The sequence below is a fragment of the Mytilus galloprovincialis genome, chromosome 10, assembly GCF_965363235.1.
Source record: "Mytilus galloprovincialis chromosome 10, xbMytGall1.hap1.1, whole genome shotgun sequence".
Lineage (NCBI taxonomy): Eukaryota > Metazoa > Mollusca > Bivalvia > Mytilida > Mytilidae > Mytilus > Mytilus galloprovincialis.
The window spans coordinates 13,591,187-13,601,626 of record NC_134847.1 but is presented as its reverse complement, the minus strand read 5'-3'; the positions used below and the strand labels follow the sequence as shown (position 1 = coordinate 13,601,626).

At 32.0% G+C, this 10,440-nt stretch overlaps 1 long non-coding RNA gene across 1 annotated transcript; it reads right to left on the bottom strand.

Annotated features, from left to right (window-relative positions):
* Positions 1-7,533: 7,533 nt before the first annotated feature.
* On the bottom strand, positions 7,534-9,358 carry LOC143048982 (uncharacterized). Its single transcript, XR_012969973.1, has 3 exons — positions 9,143-9,358; positions 8,338-8,443; positions 7,534-8,097 (listed from the first exon to the last, which is right to left on the bottom strand). It is a non-coding gene; the product is annotated as an uncharacterized LOC143048982 (long non-coding RNA).
* Between the last annotated feature and the right edge of the window lie 1,082 nt (positions 9,359-10,440).

Below are 10,440 nucleotides of genomic sequence, written 5' to 3'. Positions count from 1 at the left end.
TGTTTATATTCAAAAGCATAACTCATCATATATATAAGAGGATTTCATCCCCATCCTCCATCCCCCACCCCTAATCTCCAAATGGACGTCAAGTTGGTTACTTATTCCCTATTCCCTATTCGTTACCTATTCCCTATTCCCTATTCGTTACCTATTCGTTACAATCTCCAAGTGGATTTTTAATCTATTGAATTTAGAGGGGCTGGATACAATATATTAAAAAATAAGGAGCCAGCCTGATTAGAGTCTGGTCTAGTATAAGCATGACCATATGTGCTCTAATTCTGAGACCCATATAACAAATATAAAAAAGAAGATGTGGTATGCTTTCCAATGAGACAACTCTACACATGAGAAAAAGTATGAAAAAGTTACATATTAACTATAGATAACTGTCAAAAGTTATGCTGGTTTTGATAGGTTATTTCAGGTCCCCATATTAAATGAAACCGACAGTACGAAACAGTATGTTTGACCTGAGACTATAGTAGTCTCAGGTTTTTAACTGCTTTTTTACCTTATTTTTTACCTTTTACTCTATTTCACAGAATCCTGGAAGCTATCACACGATAAGAAATCAAACACATTATGTGTACACTTCCTCTGAAGTACAAGGGAGGTAATTATTGATGACAACATTTAGGTTACTATTGGTAGCCAGTATCAAGAATTATGGCAAGCCGTTTTACTATTTATTAAAATTTCAAGATATTTCACATATTTTGTAAGATATCTTACATAACATTTGAGATATCTTATATATTATATATCAAATATATCATTTGATATAAGTTTATAAGATATCTTACTATATTTAATTTAATTAGTTAAGAATGTTGGTTATGTATTTTTTTGTATATTTAGACTTCTTCCTAAATTGTTACATTATTAAGAGCATTGTAGATTCTTTTTATTGTTTCTGTTTGATAAATTTTATATTAATAAGTAACGATTTAGAAATTGACATATTGTGTAGACATTGATCACCTATCTATTGCTGAAAACTATACTTTATGTTGTGCTCTAGATGTTCTTCGTTAGTTTTTGTTGTTTGATTTCTGTCTTTTTATAACCTACATCTCCTACAGTTTAAATACCGTTTGGTGTATTTTTAAATCGTAAAAATTGGTGTATGAAAAATCATAACTGAAAGGGTAATTGAGTATAGACTAATTGCTTTTCTTTCCCTCAATATTATGCTTAAAAGGAGATGCTGTTTCGATACAAACTAAAATAAGATCCTCATTAAGTTCGATTCTAAAATTGTTACTGAAAAGGCTCTTTGGTTGTTGTCTCGTTAACAGATTCCCCATTTCCATCCTCAATTATTTACATATCTAAATAGAATCATATTCAAAACAGTGTAGCTGTGGCCATTGATTGACAACCTTAAATTATCCCATTGACTGGGCAGATTAGGTGAACGTGTGTCTGTAAAGACAACTGCTCACTACTTACTTATTATAGAATTTAAACTGTGGGGTCACCAAAGGTTCTTAACGCCTTTAATATTAAAATAGTTCGAAAAATTAATCAGGAATAACTTTATGTTTTGATTTATATTATTGATATAAATCAAAACATCGTGTTATTCCTGGATTAATTTTTCTAATTTCTTTATTAAGGTGTTGAGAACCTTTTGTGACCTCACAGTTTAAGTGCCTTTAACAAGTACATAGTGAGCAGCGGTTGTTACAGCGAACGTTCACATAATCTGCCCCAGTCAATGGGATAATTTAAGGTTGTCAATCAATGGCCACAGCTACACTGTTTTGAATATGATTCTAGTCGTAATAAATTCCATTGAGCACAAAACTAAATATAAATAAGATTTTCTTTATTTGGATATTCTAAAAAACATTTTTGTTGGCAGAAGTTACAAAAAAAATAATTATTTATAATAATTAATTGACTTTGAAACATTGATTTAAGATTGTTAATTAAATTGTTCACAATTTTTTATAAATTATGTTATGTCCCACCCTTTGATTAAAAAACATGTTTTAGCATAAAATCGTAAAAGAATGTTTTTAGTTTCTCGCTATACTCGGTGACATTTTTTTAATTTTATAGAACCCTTTTTAAAATCCAGGGTTCGCCCCTAAAGGTAAGGGTACTGTTGAACTGTGCAATATATCTGAGGTAGTTAATGCACACTTTATAGCTATGCAATATTCAGAATATAGTACAGTAAGAACAAAGAGATTTTACCTATGCTATGTGTTAATATAAGATATCTTATAAAGTTTAGGTGATATCTTCAACGACTTAATTGAAGATAAAAACGTTAAATAGTATAACGGCTTACCATAAAGAATTAATACAACCTATAATTATGTTTATGCGTGTGGGGTTGTGGGACAACCACACTCCATGTAAGATCGTGTAATAACTGAATAAAATATCGTTTCACATAAAATCTCAAGAAATATTTCAACTAGCCATGCTCGGCAATCCCGATGATTTCGGCCTTTTAGCATCCTATAGATAAACCACAGCATTAGTTTTACAAATAACTATTTCCATTAGTTACTACATTTAAATAAATAGTTATGATAGTTTGTAAAATTTTAAAGCAGATGATGACAGATTATCAAATTAACATGATTTATAGTTTCAAATTCAAAGGATTAGACGAACTTTTATTATTTCTGTGACTGCATCTTATGATCCTTTACGACAGATAATTTAGCTAACCTGCAATCAATTCCATCGTCATGCCTAATATGTCATCTACTGGTGTCACAACTCTATATTCTACCTTAGAGGAAAGGTAACACTAGGCCACCGAAAGCTGATTTGTGTTCAGTCTAGATGTCAGAATGGTCTAGAGCACTGGACACAGTGCATGTGGTGTTGTCATGATATTCCAACTGCATGACTTCGACTCCCGGAGAGGAAAGAACGAAAAATTGCTTCCGCAAATTTGCAGATTTAACATTTTTGTGCTGATATTTCAAACGTTCTATAATCTTAACTGAAATTACATAACTACCGCTTCCCATGTGTAATCTTTCATTTTAAAAGCATCATGTCTTAATTTAATAAAATCTCATAATTTGAAAGCCTAAAAAGAAAGGAGAAATACCAAAAGATATTCAAAGTCAAAAGTCGGAAACAATCTGACAACTGATAACATGACAGTAAAACGAAAACAACGAAAAGAAAACAACATTATCCTGATTTAAAGTAATTTCTCGCAATTTGATTGGCTGATATTGTCCTAATAAATTTCAGTACAATTTTTTTATCACGTCCATTGAAATTATCTCCCTTATTTATTACGTCAATAGGAATTATCTCCCTTATACCATTGACCGTAATAATTTTTTTTTTTTTTAATTGAGTTTCTTTATAGTCATAATATTTCTAATTTTTCACAGTTTTAGATTAGATATCTAAAATATATTTAAAAAGTTGATAGTGTTCTTAAATTGAATTTGAAATATAATGATATGTAATATAACAAAATCAGGATAAATTCCTTACACAGTGTTCAATTGTCTTAATACGGAATTTATCGGGTCACCCGATATGAATTTTATTGACCCGATAAATTCTCGTATTAGGACAATTGCACACTGTGTAACTAATAGTACACAAATCACAACATACAAAACTTGAGACCCCACCAATTAATGGGGGTAATTTCAGGTGCTCGAAGTGTAAACAGGTGCTGTACAACATTTGGCACCCTTTGTGTTACTTATATAAGTACATGCCCAGTGTTTTAAGTCCTATTCCTCAAAACTGTAATCTTTAAAGATTTATTTTTAATTTCAAGGACCAGTATTGTTTATACAACTGATCGAGAAAACCAAAATACTTACGGACAAAATAGTTGACGCTATGGTTTTCTACAAGTTCCAAAAATTTATTTTGAATTTCAAGGACCAGTATTGTTTATACAACTGATCGAGAAAACCAAAATACTTACGGACAAAATAGTTGACGCTATGGTTTTCTACAAGTTCCAAAAATTTATTTTGAATTTCAAGGACCAGTATATATTGTTTATACAACTGATCGAGAAAACCAAAATACTTACGGACAAAATAGTTGACGCTATGGTTTTCTACAAGTTCCAAAAATCACTCATCGTGGCTGGTTAAGAATATCATTCGATACAATATATCCCATATTTCACCGAAAAAGTTCACAACAGTAAAATATAGCAGAGAAAGTAATTTTAATGCTATTGATGTATGAGAAAGTTTTGCAAAAAGAATATCTTATATTAAAATTTCACTGCACTCCTTCATAAAATTTCGAAGTTTTGAAGCAACTATTTGCGAAACCGCCCCTTTTCCTTTTCAAAATTGCATTTAGCTGCAATGTTTATAAAATTATTAAAAAAATCTTATTAATATTCAATAGAATTTGAAACGTTTAAATTCCAAAGTATTAGCGGTTAGAATGAAATCTACAATAGTGTAGCTAAGCCTTTGTAAAACCAATTTTAGAATTGCGCTTTTCGTAAGATTCAATGCACATAATAAATACAACCTGGTCACTCGGTCACTGGCCTTTCCTGTTTGACCGCAGATAACCTACATCTCGACATCCAGAGTTCATAACCGGTCAGTCATCAGCAAGGTCGATCGATTTTCCAACTCAACATCCATAAAGATTCTTCGCTATTGTAAAGACTTTGTCGTGTTTAACAATTTGAAATTCTTTTCTACATTTATAGGGGTGTAAAAGTATGCATTTTGTATTCAAAAAGCTTTATGAATGAGCGCACTTTCAGCGCTTTAACACCCCTAAAAACATAAAAAGTGCAGAAGAAGCAAGCATTCTTCATATTAGTACATTTTTATTCTACAACCATACCATTACGAGTTTACAGCTTTTCGCTTGGTTTTCTTTAAACTGTTTTAACGCTGATACGGATTCAGTTATAGTGCGGAAATGAAAATTAACCTCGGTCAAACAAAATTATGGAATAGTATGAAACTTCAATGTTATGTAATTATACGATGAGTGGATTCTAATCTCAGTAAGGCAACGACAATTATAGGGAATAACATCGAGATTGTAGCCGACCATAAGACCAAGACGTTTTCCAATCTTATGTACAGTAGATTCCAACGAGTATGAAGCAATAGGTAGATTCTTTGGTTAGCTTCCTTGCTAGCTCAACCATGAAATGATTACTACCTCAAAATCGGGAGGAGCATAGCACCAATTCATCATCCAATGAACACGCATATCAAAATTTTAAAGAAAATCCATAGCATTCCCCTTGTACTCTCATAGTTGACAAGTTGGTGTTTGATATATGGAGGATTATTGCAAGCAGTGCTAGCAATCATTTCCTTAAAACAAGTTTATAAATTTAGATATTGGTTAAACAAATATAAATATGGACCAATTCAAGTACACCTTCTAGGGTGCGCTCGTCTTTCATGACTAAGCACGATTTTTTTGGAGATCGTTGGAATCTGCTGTAAAAAAGACTCTTAATTTGACAAACCTACCATAGCTAAAGAAAAAGAATAAACCGTCAACAAAGAAAAACAGAACATGCAAAATTCCTAAATCAAACTATCTTGCCAAAGGCTTTCAGAACAATTGGTTGGGTACTAAGATACGGTTTCATCCTTTTTTATTTGTACCCTATCTTCTTTTTATTAAATATGGCTGGTAAGTAAATAGTTTCGACTTACGAGTCTTTTTATGTGTTAAATGAGTTTTTTTGTAAAAATAGTCGCTGATTATTTCAGTTGTATATACCTGTTGTTATATAAAAAAAGGACGTCAATACACTTCCCGTTATACCTTAGTCGTTGGACTGATATTACAAACAAATGGAAATAGAGAATGTAAAATAAATGTCAATTCAGGTCATTTCTGGTCTCACCACACTGAACATCGTTGGAGATGTCATGTGATTGCTATAATTGAGACAACTATCCATAAAAACCTAAGGACAAAGATGCGGTCAACTACAGGTCGACTAAACACGAGCTATTCACAAAGTGAAACATTTAGTTCAAATGAAAAACAATTATTTAGAAGCCTAAGGTATCCTTTTATAGCAATAACAAGGAATGAAAAAACAAATAATGTAAGCACAGTGGCAATTTAAGCAAAAAGGACGGGGATATTCCTGATGCGGTATTGTCTACGTTTTGTTGCACTTTCACCAATGTTTTGATATCATGTGTTATGCCGATTTTATGGAGTTGAGATCTTTTTTAAACTTATTTTTAATTGTTTCGATGACCGAGATATATATACTGATCTCGAGACTGATCTACCATTAAGTGTGTAACCGTGGCTGATATCGATTAAGTGACCACATACAGATTAAGAGTTTGATTTTCACACGTCAACTGTAACTGATATCATCACGGTTGGCCGATACAACACTAATTGCACATACAATTGACTTGTATTAACTACTAAGTATATACAATGTATAATTAAAAAATATAACAGTACTGATGTTGCTACTTAATTAAAAGATATAGCATAAATAAACAAACAAACAAACGAGCAATTAAGTTAAAGTTATCAAAGTAGGCTTGTGCTTATGGATTTTGTTCATTGTTGAAGACCGTACGGTGACCTATAGTTGTTAACTTCTATATGTCATTCGGTCTCTGGTTGAGAGTTGTCATTGACAATCATACCACATATTCTTATTTTTGAATATTTTGAACCTAAATAACTTGTTTACCATTGTACGTTAAACATGTTAAACTATAAGTGTGCCATGAAGAATATATATGAAGCAGTATTTATAACTACCAATCCTATATAATATCCCGAAACGAAAATCGGTGCCTACAAAGTGGCAAAGTGGGTTAATTACACGACCCATTTTGGCTGTTGCTGCCATAGTTAGCCACTTCGTCAGCCCGGCAATGTCAATTTGTGCCTACTACGATAGTACTACAGACTTTCCTTATTTGGGCAATCGTATTTACTTTCCCACGTTTCATTCATGAAATGTTAGTGCGTAACCAATAGGAATCCGATTAAAAACCTACGTCATATGTTGACTTCATTCATCCGCCTACAATAGTAAGTCAACAATCATAAGCCCGTGGCACAATTTTTAACATTCCGTCTCATGTCTATCGTCTGCATGTCTTAAACCTTAATACTATTATTAAAAATTCTTCATAAGTAAATGTAAATTACGTGGCACTTCTGTCTGTAAAATGAAACATTTCGCGTACGTACACTGTAAATCTAAGTGTTAACAAATAGAACACTGCTTGAACGCTTTTTTGTAACACTTTTTGAACGTGTAATGGTGTTCCAAATGTTTACACTAGTGTTAATCAATTGAATGTGTGGTGTTCAGTTTTTAATGCCTTTGTGTTTCATTTTTGAACACTTGATGTTAGAGACCTTAACATTAGTGTTCAACGATTTAACGTGTCCGAATGTTCAAAATCTTAATACGTCGACGCGTTCAACAGCCATGTAACACTTTTTGAACGCACTGAACATGTTCAAAACCAGAAATGTTAAGATCCAGAACACCAGATGTTAACATTCAGAATAGTTGACATAGGTGTTCAAAGTGATGGTGTTCAAATGTAGAACATGTTCTATTTTCAAGCGTACATAATGTTCCATAAATACTAAACTTAATTAAACTGTTATAAAAACTATATTGAATCAGGCAAAATATAACAATAAAACATATTTTAACAAGTAATTCTTTATATAATCAAATGAGCATATATGTAAGACATGTAAAAAAAAGTACACAAGAATACCTTATGATATCACAAGTAACAGTCAGTGAAATCACATACATAATGTTTTTAAATTGACTTCACATCACAAATAAGTATTTACCCCTACATGAAAAGATAGTTGCTACATCATGTGTATCCTAACCGAAAAAGCATGTCAAAGTGATAAGTAGATAGTTTATGATATAGATATTTGTCACAATGAAAGTTTAAAAGTTTGCAAATTCCAAGAGTTCTTGTACGATCACATACAATGAACGCTCCACTTTTCAGTGCATCTTCACTTAAAGCTATCAACTAAGTGGCATTTTATGTGTTGTTATCAACTTCCAAATGTCAAAGTCATCCACAACAAGTAATGTCTATGAGCCTATATATCCTGCAAAATAAAATTTAAAATTAATAGAAGAGTTTTTTTTTTATAAACCATTAAATTATGCAATGATTGTTATGCTTTAATTTCGATATATACTACGTCTTGAGTACAAATTGATATTATATGGCACTGAAATGCAAGTTTTGACATTATAAATTACAAAAGTCGATTTCTTGACCTAAGGTATACAGATATAGAAATGATACACCCACATAAGCTATTAATAAACATATATTGTCATACCTTTTTTTATATCTTTTTTTCCCCAACACTTTATAGCATGCAGAAATGACCTTCGTGGGATTATTGGCTACCAGTTCCTAATTCAAACATTTCAATCTAACGATTCCTGCAAATAAAAAAAAACCGAATGCATTTTCTAAGTCAACTGAAATGGTGTTCCAAATGTTTACACTAGTGTTCATCAATTGAATGTGTGGTGTTCAGTTTTTAATGCCTTTGTGTTTCACTTTTGAACACTTGATGTTAGAGTTATTTAACACTTAGTGTTCATCAATTTAATGTGCAGTGTTCAGTTTTTAATACCTTTGTGTTTCATTTTTGAACACTTGATGTTAGAGTTATTTAACACTTAGTGTTCATCATTTGAATATGTGGTGTTCAGTTTTTAATGCCTTTGTGTTTCATTTTTGAACACTTCATGTTAGAGTTCTAAACACTTAGTGTTCATCAATTGAATGTGTGGTGTTCAGTTTTTAATGCCTTTGTGTTTCATTTTTGAACACTTCATGTTAGAGTTCTTAACACTTAGTGTTCAGCGATCTTCAGCTAATATACGTGGATAACTTGGCAACAATCATCATTTATTCTGTATAACAGACAGACGATCACAGACTGGTTATTCATCAGTTTAGGAAATCATTTGTTATGAACGTTTAATCTAAATCCTGTTCTTTAATTCGTCTTTTATTTTGTTGAATATTTGGATATAACAGTTATGAATATTTGACAAATATATATCTGACATGAGAAAATAACAAGGAAGCCATCGAACTACCTATGGAGATTATCCTAATTTGTTACTCACTTCTTTCATGTTCATGTGGGATAGAAGTCCCTTCTCCAGTTCTCTTCCTTATGTGTATCCATTCTTCGTTAAACCGCCTAAATCACCAGCCGATATCTGTTTCCGGTATTTGGTACCCTGGTATATTTTTTTAACGCGAGGTGTTCAAAATTTCGAGCGATTTGAACACTGATTGAACATGTAATGTTAATAAACTGAACGGATCATGATATAAGATAAACATCGACATATTTTTATTACGATATTATCATAACAGGCCTAATTGATATGCATTATTTTGTCACTTGTAAGTAAAACTAGTAATAATGATAAAATAAGTTCATAAACTATACATATATCCTGTATATGCCAGCTTGGAAGTTTAATATTTCCCAATTACTAAAATATTAGTAAAAAATTCACAGATCATCATCCTGCGTATACATTCATATATTTTAAAGAATTTCTTTTTGAATTTGCCAATTAGAAGGATAGAAAATCGGACAAACGACTGTCTTCTTTTTTTAAATCAGAATTTGAACACTGGTGTTCACTGTGTCTGAACACACATGTTAGTAGTTTTAACACAAACGTTAAAACTTTGAACACGTCTCTAAGCATTAGCATATGACGTTAAAATATTGAACATTCGGTGTACAAATTTTGAACGCGTCCGGACGCGTCAGGCGTCAGGTATATTTACAGTGTAAGCAGTTTGAGTGTATCGTCGCAGCGCATGATTTTTTTTATTAATGAATTAAAATCGATCGTCTGCTTCTGCACTTGTTGATAGACAAGATCAATACTCAAACAATTATGTTTTTTACAAGGACCAAAGAGGAAAATATGACGCACTTTTTCTCGTCAACAACACGTCAGAGTCTGTATCACTTGTACTAATAAACAATAGTGTGTCATTCAACTTATAGAAAACATCATGACCGTGTATAATACACAATTATAAACCATCTGATGGATTCTTCGTATGTTCAATCTTGGGGGAAAACAGTTAAGAAAAGCTGAAAACTCGACAGAAAGTTATACCACAGCCTTTTTCATCAAAGGGTCTGGTTCGGGGGCCCTTATTCCGCCGCTGTATTCTTTAATTTTAAAAGGCGGCTATTTTTCTGTATCCTCTATAATGTGTACCCATTTTTCTCCTCTTTTTTTTTATTTGATTACACTTTATCATTATGTATTCCGGGCTTTTATTGTCCTTTTTATCTCTATCATTTGTATTTTTGACCATTATTCTATTTTCTGTAAACCCCCATCTAGACCTTTCATTTGACACATGCCGATCGAGACGTCGATGAAAC